Here is a 12,958-nt window from a genome sequence, read left to right on the forward strand (position 1 = left end):
GACGACACGTACGAAATAAGAAAACATGAGGCGCTAGGGTTCAAATGGCTCTGAGCACTATGGGACTTAAGATCTGAGGTCATCAGTCCCCTAGAACTTAGAACTACTTAAACCTAAGGACATCACACACATCCATACCCGAGGCAAGATTCGAACCTGCGACCGTAGCGGCCGCGCGGCTCCAGACTGAAGCGCCTAGAACCGCTCGGCCACACTGGCCGGCCATGAGGTAGGAAGCGTCTGGAATAAGCTGCTTCAGAAACGTGGAGAAAATACCTCCTACACAATAAATACTACGCAAATTGGCGTTAAGATAACGCTATCTACTTCCACATAATTTATAACAACGTGTGTCACAAAGGGGTTTTTTGCATTAATTTTCCTTCGTGTCCTCAGCCGTCGCTTTCTTTGATATTGTTGTGGAGTCCTCCTTACGTGGAATCAAAATTTTACGTTCGCTTTTTCATACGTTGCGTATAATAAAGGGAAAAATCTTATGGTAACAAGATTTCTTCTGCCTCTTTTTACTTGCTTTTCCTGGAGCTATTTTCAGACATAAATGTCGTGTTAGTCCACGCGAACGTACTCTGAGCAAACAATTATCGAAAAATTCATACCAACAAAACCACAACCAATGTTATTGTTAACCATTTTTTGCCAGTGGTTACTGTGCAAAATCGTCATGATTGGTCTAAGAGCGGAAGTATGACATTTTCTGACGTTTAGCGACCAACTCCAGTATTCGGTTTTGGATTGGCTGATATTTTCCACCTTTCCTAGATCTGAGAATACTGCTGTGGCTCATGCTTCGTGTATACTCCGCTGTCTCGTAGTTGGTTTTTCTCTTTGTTATGCGAGTCAGAGAACTTAAGTTTTTATTGATGGTCAGTGTAGACATAGCTTTAAATTAACCTTTCTTCTGACACAAGTCATTACTACGAACCAGCTTTGGGACTAATCAAGACAATGAAAAACAGCCACTGTCAAGTAACGGTTATCTACTTTTCTCAACCATAGACTCCCAGAATCTGCCTGCTGCTGACCTTACCAGTGGTACATCAGTCGCAGGATGCATTATCGTAATCAGAAGTCAGGAACCAAAGATAGCGACAACGAAAGTGAAATGATCGCACCTGATAAAGTGGCATTTTCTTGATGTAGCTGCAGTCAGTGTCAGTATGATCTTCAGCGAAATTAATGCAGAAGGCAGAACCATTTACAAGGGTTTTTGAGTCACTATCACAACAGGTTTTGTGGGAGCATCGACGTGTTCAACAACAAGAGCAAATAAAGCACTACGAATCAGCTGTTATAATCTAAATATTCCACAAGCTAAACGGGTAAACGGAGCAGCATATACGCCTTCAGACAATACATTAAGGAGATGTGCGTTGTGTAGCTTAGTAAAACACTCTCATCGTACCAAGTGAAAGTGTCAGACATGTGCCGTTCGACTATGCACAGGTAATGATAAATGTCTTGAGAGTACCAAAAAAAGTGAACAGTCCCTGGTTAATCAATGGTTTCCCAGTAAAACCATACTTCATTGAAAGTATACGGTATGGGCAAAGATATACAACACCAAAAACAGAACACATTACAGTGCCTAATACGGTGTAGAAAACGCGGTGGCATTCGAAACAGCCTCCATTCGTCTGAGAGTGGATGAGAACATGCCCTGCATGATTTTCACTGGAATCTTACACCAGTCTTCCTGCAAAATAGTGGCAAATTTAGATAACTGTCATGGAAGTGGATGTCGGTCGCCCTTCTCTCCAAAGCAGAGCACAAAGGCTGAATAATATCGACATCTGGTGACAGTTGAGGCCAGGGAAGATGCTACAATTCATCCTCGTGCCCTCAAACCAGCCCTGGACGAAGCGAACTGTCTGAACAGGGCCCTGTCGTCTTGGAACCTAACATCACAATTGGGGAATAAACAATGTATCACCGGATGGACCTGATCAGCCAAAATGGTGACAATAATCCTTGCAGACAAACCAATCGGCTCATGGAATACCACGAGACGGCCGAGTCGCCGCCACGTTTCACTGTCGGGGTGTAAACTAAGACAGAAGTTGGAAACAGTGTGAAATAAGACTCATCCAGCGAAATGGCTTCTTCCATTGCTCCCTAACCCAGGTCTTACGGCTTCCGCACCACGTTTTCCTGTTACAACCATTAGCATCTCTGATAGTGCTTTTGGAACTCCAAAAAAGGTTCAAATGGCTCTGAACACTATGGGACTTAACATCTGAGGTCATCAGTCCCCCAGAACTTAGAACTACTTAAACCTAACGAACCTAAGAACATCACACACATTCATGCCCGAGGCAGGATTCGAACCTGCGACCGTAGCAGTGGCGCGGTTCAAGACTGATGCGCCTAAATCCGCTCGGCCACAGCGGCCGGCTTGTGGAACTCCAGGTCACCTTGCAGTTCCCAGCTTAGGGAGTTCCCACTGCCTTGTTTTGGTGCTCACGGGGTTCGCGAGTGCAACATTCAGTTCTGCAGTGGTTTTTGCAGCTGTCGTCCTCTAATTTTTGTCACAGTCCTCTTCAATGCCCGTCTGTCACCATCGCCCAACACACACTTTCTTCCTCGTTGTGACTTAGTGTATGATGTTTTTCCGCTTTCCCTGTACGCGGTATAAATCTTCGATACGGCACCTCTTGAAACACAAGACGCTTCGGTTACCCTCGTTACGGAAGCACCCATCATACGAGCTCATACAGGGTACTGTCCGTTAACGAATTTTTCCTAGAACTGACCTGCACCGTCAACTTGCAAGTTGCAGCGATTACGTCTCATTCAGTGAATGACAAAAGAGGGCTGATTTATTTTCGATGGTAAACTGCTGGTTAGTGTTGTGGCGCATAAGCCAAGCAATGCTGTGTCATCTTAGGATGTCCACATAAAGAGATTTTCAGACAGCCCATTGATTGGTATAGACAGCGTCGAGACTGATTTGTATGTTTCAAGTAAAATGTCCTAGGTATTAAAATTCTAAGTGGAAATAGTGGCCGAATCTCAGCTGAACAATAGTAAAGTTAATTCTATTTAATTATGAAATCCAATAAGTTATGAAAGAGTAGCCGTGAACGATTATTACGAAGTGCTAAAACATTTGCGTGGGGTATTGCGGAAGAAACGACCTCCACTGTAGCCATCATATAATTGACTTCGCCACTACGCCAATTCCACTGATTTTATAGCGTTGAGTGTGGTATTTTTCGTTTTAAAACAACTTTACAGTGTTTCACACTCTCGCTCTTCAATGAAGCTGCTCCAATGCGCACTCTTTCTCTTTGCTATAAAGTCAAACGACATAAAGAGGAGGTTTCTACGGGGCATACTGTGGATTAGAACAATAGTGGCTGATCAGGTAAAATAATGGCTCGAAACTTCCTGGCAGATTGAAACTGGATGCCGTATTCTAGCAAATGAGCTAACCAACCACAACTCTAAACAGGTCGTCACCTCATCTCCTACATTTCAAACTTCACAAAAGTTCTCCTGTGTACGTGTTAGGACGAGCACTCTTGAAACAAAGAATATTTCGAAAACATGGCTTAGCCACAGACTGTGAGATTGTTACCAGAACGAATGTTCACTCTGCAGAAGAATGTGCGCTGATTTAGTATCCGTTCTTCCCTTAGTGCATGTCCTGCAAGGTACAAAGGAAAACTTCTGTAAAGTTTGGAATGTAGGAGACTAGTCACTGGTGGAAGTAAAGCTATATGGGAGGGTCCTGAGTCAGACGTAAGTATCTTAGTCGGTGGAGCACTTTCCTGAGAAACGCAAAGATCCCACGTTCAAGTTCAGGTACAGTACACAGTTTTAACCTGCCAGGAAGTTTCAGGTCAGTGCACAAGCTGCTGCAGAGTGAAAATTCATTCAGGTGAAATGGTATTTTTTAAACTCAGCAATCCTAAGTCCCTGGTGCTTCTTCAAAGATGATGATTGATTAACTGATTCAGTAACGAAACACAGCCACCCTTTTCAAACAGGTAACATACTCTATTGCAGGTATCGTTGTCGAAATACATACATGCAGACAGAACTTCATGATCCTCCTCCTGTTACATCAGTGAATACAGTCTGTCCACATGTGTAGCACATGTTGCAGTACAAAAGGGTTAGTAAGTGTAGAGCGTACAGTAAATTCATATCATCCTCTTTGCGTGTATGGAAACAGCAAAGTTCATGAGTGTTTAAATGCGGTCATAAGCTATATCTATCGACAAAGAACGATGGAAGTTCTAAGTTCTTGTACGTGCATATTGATGAAAACTTAAACTGGGAAAAACATGTAGTAGACTTAGTAAAATGTTTAGGTTCAGCTACTTTTGCGACCAATAATAGTTGTCAAATATGAGGACACAGAAATGAGTAACGTAATATATTTGGCATATTTTCATTCTTTGATGTCTAACAGGACAATGTTCTTGGGTAACTCTTCACTCAGGCAAAAAACATTTATTGCACAAAAGTTAGTAACCAGAATTATATGCAGAGTTCACAGACATAAATCTTACAGTCACCTATTTAAGCAACTGGAAATATGAACGACAGCCTTGGGTTACATTTATTCATACATGAAATTTGCTATCAGCAATCCACTGCAGTATAAGAGTAATAGAGACATCCGCTAATACAATACCACAAAGGAATTGAATCTGCAGTTCCTCTAGTGAACCCAACTTTGACACATAAAGGAGTTCAATACCCACCTATAAAACACTTTGATGATGTGGCTCTTGAAAAAAGATGTCTGACAGACAGCTGACTTTTTTAAATTTAGAATGAAGTTATTTTTTCTTAACGACTCCTTGTATGTCATAAAGGAATTCCTCAATAGAAATAATTAGGTAATTACAAACCCGTAAACAGCGATCATCTAGCATTATGTAAATAAATTTGTCTCCACAGTTTTGTTCAGCTGAAACATTCCTCACAGTAATAGTTATAATGAATCTAGTCCATGGTATGTGGCACTAACTAACTAGCAAACATCTTGAATAAATATTTTTTAAGTACTGCAGAAAAATTCACAAAAGAAATGTAACACCTGTGAACAATCATGCAACAAGTATTTTGCAGGCATTACCAACGAAAGAGCTTGAAGTAAGGTAAATGGTATGGTTAAAAAGTAAAGAAATGAAAGGCAGTGTGCCGAGATGAAGTAATAGTCTGTGTGCTCAAACAGTGCATGCAAAACTCATAAGCTTCCTTCAAAAAAATTATGAATGAGTTTTTCCCATCAATTTAAAATATGCAACAAGAGTTGTCGTCCTGCTAAAGAACATTAACACAAAATACATAGAAAACTACAAGCTCACATCTTTTCTGTTATTATTCTAAAAAAAAATCAGTTATGAAAGACCTCATAATGACTTACATCCATAACTTCAACCTTATAAATTGGTCACAGTTTGCTTTGTGAAGTGACAGAAGTATAAAATCAACCATATTAAATTTATAGAATTATGGTATCATACCTAGCACATTGGCTGCAGAGAGCAAAGATAACGCAAGCCTCAAATAAGAGTTATCAGAACTAAAACAAATTAATACAGGACTACCTAATGATAGAACATATGGACCATTTCAGTTCTGATACACATTGACTACTTTCTCAGTAGTGTTAGTGAAAAATGCTGAACTCCTTGCAGAGAATGCAAATGAAACACTCACAGAAATAACGATTTTGTCAATATGTGATGAAATTACATTGAACATAAAGGAAAGAAATGCCACTACTTTCAGTAAACAACCATGTTAAAGTAAATGTAGATACAACTGAGACTAAATTTCTAGGAATGAATTCTGACCATCAGTTAAGTATAAGATAATTGTAAAAAGTCATTAACATGTTCTGCCCTTACAGTGTGTAGCAGCCAATACATTTTTATTATATAGTATTCATAATGTACTCTCAGATCATAGCTATTGAATTTTTTCTCGAAAACAAATGCATGAAACATGAATACACAATCTCAAACAACAGCACACAGATCCAAAGACACCCACCAGCAGCTGCAGCAGTACTGCTTATGTGTGGTTGTGTAAGCTGACTTTTATGTGAGAGAGAGGGAACATCTGGGAGAGAATAAGATGAACTGAATGAGGAGAAGTTGTGGAAGTAGCAGAAGGCGGTAGACAGCAGTAAAAGTGTCATTCAGTGTCAGTAGCAAAATGAGAACATAAAACATTGTGTTTTGAGGAGTGAAAGACAGAAGGGGGAGGGAGGATACACAAAGGTGGAAAGGAGAAAGTGATGTGGAAAGGGAAGAATGGTGGTAAGAGAAAAGAAAATTATTGAGCTAATAAGGAAACTTTTTCTTGATACATCAATTTGGATAGTTGTCAGAGATGTAAATATGCTCCACTTCTCTATTTAATATGTAATTCTTTCATTTGTAATGGAAAATAGTATGAACTAAATATGCAGGCAGCAATTTTTATCAACCAGTCAACAGAATTCTCTAAAGATGAAACACAAAGGGAAGTCTGTTTTATTGTAGGAGATATGTCATACGTGGACGACAATATTGTATTTTTCCTATATGGCAAAGGAACTGTTTCTTGAATGGACCATCTATAAATTACAATTTTTAGATACTGATGAACATCACATTTGTTGGCAGTCTGTGGCTCAAGAAGTATTGAAAATATGATTAGCCAATTTCCAAATCATGAGGGATGAGGCGTTTAATTTAAACATTCATGGAATCCATTCACATCTCACATATACTCTCTGGCCCTTTGCTTGACCAACCATCTGTGCAGTATTGTTATGGATTTGCACAGTCTACCCCTTATTCTTGTGCTGCAAACAAAATTCAGCGTGTGTTATATGAAAATATTTTGTTTAACCACACAAACACCTCAAGAAATAAACTCAATATTACAATCAGACGTCGGTGAACAATTCTTCTTGGCAGTGGCAGTATATTGTCTAGCTGAGAAATTGAAAGATAAAATTAAATGTTTTGGATACACTCCCAAAAGTCATTATAACAGTATGAATCATATTTCTAACAGTTATGAGAGATAGGATGGAAACTTGAAACGGTTTGGTATTGTGTGATGTGATATCTTACTAACAGTGTAATTACGTAAACTGGAAGTATTAAACATTATTATAACATTGATGTTATGTTACCAGTAAAAACTACTGTTTGCGGCTTAACTGTGAGGTATTTGCATCTGTACTTCTAGCCAGGGAAGCTATATTTACACATCTACGGCTTCACAGAAATATAAATCACCGTGCATATACCATTTTTCCTCATATGTCCAATACAAATAGATTGTTCTAGCTAATGCTCATGAAATGCGACACGAGAAAGATAGGCACACTATTGTCACTGTGAAACAAAATACTGCAGTAGTTTTGTAATTGAAAAAGGTGGTAGCCTGCTTCTTATTACACCACTGCTAATGTCAATATTATTACTTTTTCATCTACATTTATCATCTGTAAGCTACCTTAATGTGTGTGGTGTTTCCCCTACTTCCTGATCCAGTTGTGGATGGTTCACAGGAAGATCAGTTGTTTGGTAAGAAAGGATACTGCGGAGACATGGCTTAGCCACAGCCTAGGGGATGTTTCCAGAATGAGATTTTCACTCCGCAGTGGAGTGTGCGCTGATATGAAACTTCCTGGCAGATTAAAACTGTGTGCCCGACCGAGACTCGAACTCGGGACCTTTCTTTCAGGAGTGCTAGTTCTGCTAGGTTCGCAGGAGAGCTTCTGTAAAGTTCGGAAGGTAGGAGACGAGATACTGGCAGAAGTAAAGCTGTGAGGTCCGGACGTGAGTCGTGCTTCGGTAGCTCAGATGGTAGAGCACTTGCCCGCGAAAGGCAAAGGTCCCGAGTTCGAGTCTCGGTCGGGCACACAGTTTTAATCTGCCAGGAAGTTTTGTATCAGAGCACACTCCGCTGCAGAGTGAAAATCTCATTCCGTCATCACTTCTGTTCAACTGCTGATGAGCTCTTGAAGCATGGTGTGTGTGACAGCCTTGGCGCTCACTAATCTGTTGCGTCTGTCTTGTGTACGTCTCTATTCCGTTGCTGGGAGACAAGAGGGCTCCTGCCAGCAAGAGGTAGTATGAACAGCAACAGACGGTGATACAGGGGTGTGCTCAGCAAGCAAGATGGAAGTGACTTACTGGCAGTGTTGTGGAGAGTTGGAGGCCAGACTTTGCCTAGGAAATGTAAGTGTTCTGTTGGACGGAACACAGCTGGAAGGCGGTGGCCTGACCTGTGGAGAGTTATTGGCACCTCCAAACCAGATGGAAGTTTAACTGTCACCTACTCTACCGGTACAGGAAATGAGCCAACTCGGGAACCGTTGTACGTATGTCTATAGTCTGAACTATATAGTGATGCATTCTGTAAAAGGTATTAAGTATGAAACTTCCTGACAGATTAAAACTGTGTGCCGGACCGAGACTCGAACTCGGGACCTATGCCTTTCGCGGGCAAGTGCTCTATCAACTGAGCTACCCAAGCACGACTCACGCCCCGTCCCCACAGCTTTACTTCTGCCAGTATCTCGTCTCCTACCTTCCAAACTTTACAGAAGTTCTCCTGCGAACCTTGCAGAACTCCTGAAAGAAAGGATATAGCGAGTCTCGGTCCGGCATACAGTTTTAATCTGCCAGGAAGTTTCATACCAGCGCACACTCCGCTGCAGAGTGAAAATCTCATTCTAGAATTAAGTCTGTTCTTAACTGATGTGTTACCCACTTCATCCTTGTTTCTTTCGAGTCTAATTGGTATTTGTGGTCGTTCTTCCTATTTTATGTTGTGGTTGAAAATGTTTGTTTGTAATTTTCTACGAGACGGCATTAGCTCATTTTCTGTACCCATATCGGAGATTCGTGGCGATCATGGATTATAATTACATTTCTGTTCCCTGCTTCCCCACGCTACTGGGTCGACTGGCTTGGTTGTTTGTGTACGCAAGCCCACTCTTTCTGTCGAATTTTTCTTTAAAGTCAACTGTAACCTACCTGTCTCGTGTTTATCTATTCAGTGTTTGCCCACCTTGTTTTATTCATTGGTGTTTTGTACTATATTATAATGGCGTTTAATTCTCCTTATGTGTGTGCGTTACATGAGAGGTTATCCATTATTTATTGCCTTATTAATTGAAATAGGAGCGAACCGAGAAAGGGAGCTCACTGTATACTTTGGTTGGTCTTGTAGCGTCCACCACATAATTTTGTAATGTAAATTCCTCATACATCTATCGGAAAGGATCTATTTTGATTAGACAAGTGGGCAGCTGAGTCTAGTAAATCCGAATTACTTACTACTATCTGTGTTCCTAAATGGCTGCCTTTGTAATAATTGTTTTGTGATTTGTTTGTTTGCTTTGCCGTTTCTGCCCCGCGAACTTGGCTGATTCCTTCTGCATTGTTGGTCTGCTACCCCCGTGCCGGCCGTTGTGGCCGAGCGGTTCTAGGCACTTCAGTCTGAAACCGCACGACCTCCACGGTCGCAGGTTCGAATCCTATCTCGGGCTTGGATGTGTGTGCTGTCCTTAGCTTAGTTAGGTTTAAATAGTTCTAAGTTCTAGGGGACCGATGACCTCAGATGTTAAGTCCCAGAGTGCTCAGAGCCATTTGAACCATTTTGCTACCCCCGTCATGTGCTTACCTGTAACCCGTGAGATTAAGCGTTTGCCTTACTTTAGTGTTCTATATTTCAAATGCGTATGGTACTGAGAAGAGGACATTCATATTTGTAATTAATTTCTCTTGTTATTTAATGGTAAATCCCACTTAAGTAAATCTAAGCAGCACCGTCTAGAAGTGGGCTTTAGTGTAAGTTGGGATCAGCCATTTGCGACAACCTGTATGGTCTGTACGAAGCTGGAAAGCTCTGACGAAGTTCACGCCTCGTACCTAGTGTTTTGATCGGACATTACGCCGTAAAGGTCACTGTGTTTATAAGACTGATAACGTGCCTGCCCACGGAGGAGCGTTCAAATTTGATCTTAAGATTCCTCAAACAGTTACTAATTGATTTATTGTATTTTAACCTACTTTCACGTAAATTCTAAATCAAATTCACCAACTGTAAGGCTTATAAGCCTGGCTGCAGGCCGTTGATTCAGCTATCCCGTGTACGTGCTATTAAAATTCTTGTTAGTGGAATTCTGTTCACTTGAGATTGGTCAGTGTTGTAGTAAACTTGTCTTTACGGCCGAGGCATCGTGTTCCTTTAAAATATTAAACTGTCAAATTCAAGTACGTTAAATTACTTTGGATTCACCATGGTAGGCATTTGTCATTGGGCGTTATGCCGTTTGTGCAATTGTTAAGTGTAATTACTAGTTTCATCAGTTGATGTTCTTGACCTGTGATTGTCTGTTAATAGTGCTTGCTGCAACTATTTAACACTTTGAACTACTTTGGCATCGGCCTGATAGGCGTTTATCGTTGAGCTTTAAGCCATTTGAGCAAATGCTAAGTGTAGTTACTGGTTTGATCAACCGATGTGCATTGTAGTTTCCTAACACAGGACAGAGGGAAGACAGGCAGTTACAGGTCAGTCTGCAGTTACCGAGCAGTTAGGAACAGACGCAAAACGACAAACATCCAGTAAAGGTAGATTGATAGCTTAGATCAGCACCAAATACTATTACAAGGCACCTATAAGAGATACGGACTTTGGGACCTGACATGATGATTGCAGCACGAGACTCATGGACTCAGAGGTCTGCAATCTTACTTGCAATCAGACTAACTGCTACACTGGAGGCTAATTCTAAACATTAGAAAGAGACAACTGGTTGCACAATAAAAGTCAGTGTATGAATCTGTGGGATGATCGCTAGCAGTAGTAATGAATACTAGCAGCGTTTTTAAGTACCGGTACATATTTTGAGAGCAGCACTCCAAGTGAGAAAAAGAGGCTTGTCGGAGCTTACCGAGGCTGGTAACGAGCGATATGGATCTGGCGCCTCAACGGTCTGACTGATAACCCTGTCTGAATATAAAAACGTGGATATTTAAGGGATTGTGGCGGCGTACTGTTTCTCTCTTCGTATAGTCGGCCCACCAATCCACTGGCAATTTACAGGCTTTGGCCAATCTGATGTGTGGCTCTGCACCTCCAAGGTGCCTCTGTACAACCAATTTCAAATTCCTCTTCTTCTCCTACTCGATAGGTAGGAATGTTTCTAATACTTTATGTTGACGGCGGCAAGTATAGTGTCTCCGACTTCCTAGCTTGGCGTGCTCTAGCTGGCTTCCAACAGCATCAAGCTTAACAATCTACAAGTCGTTACACCGTCAGGATATAAATCCTGACCTGTAATTGTCTGATAACAAGTAACGAAGTAACGCCGTATGGAAGTTTATAAGTCTTGCTAGCACTGCTTAGTGCTTTAAATTATTTTGGTAATTTGTTTTGGGCCCGCCAATGTGTAGCGATCTTGGCTTAGTTTTTCTTTTTATTTTAATTATCGTCTTGCATTCGCTCATTTCTAGAATAATATTTGTTGATGTGTTAGAGCCTTGGCTCTATCTATCGGTAACCGAATCCCGCTCCAGTTACTGCCGGGTCTGGGTGCTGACGAGTCCTCTCCATTTGGCTCGGTCCTCCCACCACTTTTCTTCCTCCACTTGCTGCCAGGTCACACCTCTCCTTTCTACAGATATTCTCACTCCCATTTCCACCGTGTTCTTAGGCGCCCTCTAGGTCTTTTCCCCTCCATCTTTAGTTCTTCCATAATTTTGAGGAGTATCTGCCCATTCATCCTTTTAACATGCCCATACCATCTTAATCTCTTTTTTCAATTTCTCTTGGCTCTAACCGCCCTATTCTGTAGCGGGGCCCACGAGAAATTCGTGCCTATCCGTCACGCCACACTAGTGGGCTTGTCCGACACACTTCGTGAACGCTAAACTCTGTGCGGAGCCTATGGGAAATCACTTCGTAATTGAAAAGGTACCCACTAAAGGTCTTAACTTTGTCGTGTGCTATCGACAGCTTGCATGCACTTAAACGCGTAGTCAACTCGTCTGAAATAGTCACCCGTTCCCCGTCGGCAATGGGTGCTAACACTCAGATTTGCTGTGACGTACGCGCCCTAGCTTCAGGTCCGGATCTAGGGTGGGGGAGGGAGCAAACCAGGGCATCTGTACCTGGCGGCAATTTCATGGGGCGCCCGATTCAATTCTTGAGCAATAAATCCTTGTTTCACAAAGAGCCTAGCATCCAGCACACGTTGGTCTATCGATTGTTCATATGAATTTGGAATACATGCCTTTTGGTGTTTGAACACTTTTGAACACATTCTAAGTTGATATCTGAACGAATAATTAGTTGATTTTTGAATGCGTACGTAGTATATGTGATGTGTCTGCCAGGGGAATCCCCGATGCATCTAGAAATAAAAAACTTTCTCGCAGACAAAAGGAGACGGAGCTATACGAGCTGAGCCGAATAAATCCGTAGCAGTGAATGACAATCGCTGTGTGTTTATGTGGTTGATTGTGTGTGCGAATGATAAGCCCTGTAATAATTAATAGCGAAATCCATAGATTCAGACTACCAGAGTGCAAATAAAGAACAACAGGAAAACAGGCAAGGAATACCTTCTCGGTGTATCCAAGAAGATGAAATTTTGACAGAAAATTCTTTGCCACATCGCTACAGTACTAGTTATACAGTCTCCGGTTAGCGGCCGCTTGGTTCTATTATCGGAATAGCGAGGAAAATGCGTTGAACAAACACGTAATAGCGCTTAACAGGATAATAAACACGGGATAATTAAACTGGTGATTTTGGCGGTGTTAGTGAAGTTAACCGGAGAATATGTTTTGACAGTGGCAGGAATAGTTACAGAATTAGTGATGACGAGATTGTTAGAATGGGGAAGGAGAAGAAACGGGGACATTACACTAAGTATATCGAAGAATATGACGGTTACAAA

This window comes from Schistocerca piceifrons, chromosome 7 (genome assembly GCF_021461385.2).
Source record: "Schistocerca piceifrons isolate TAMUIC-IGC-003096 chromosome 7, iqSchPice1.1, whole genome shotgun sequence".
Lineage (NCBI taxonomy): Eukaryota > Metazoa > Arthropoda > Insecta > Orthoptera > Acrididae > Schistocerca > Schistocerca piceifrons.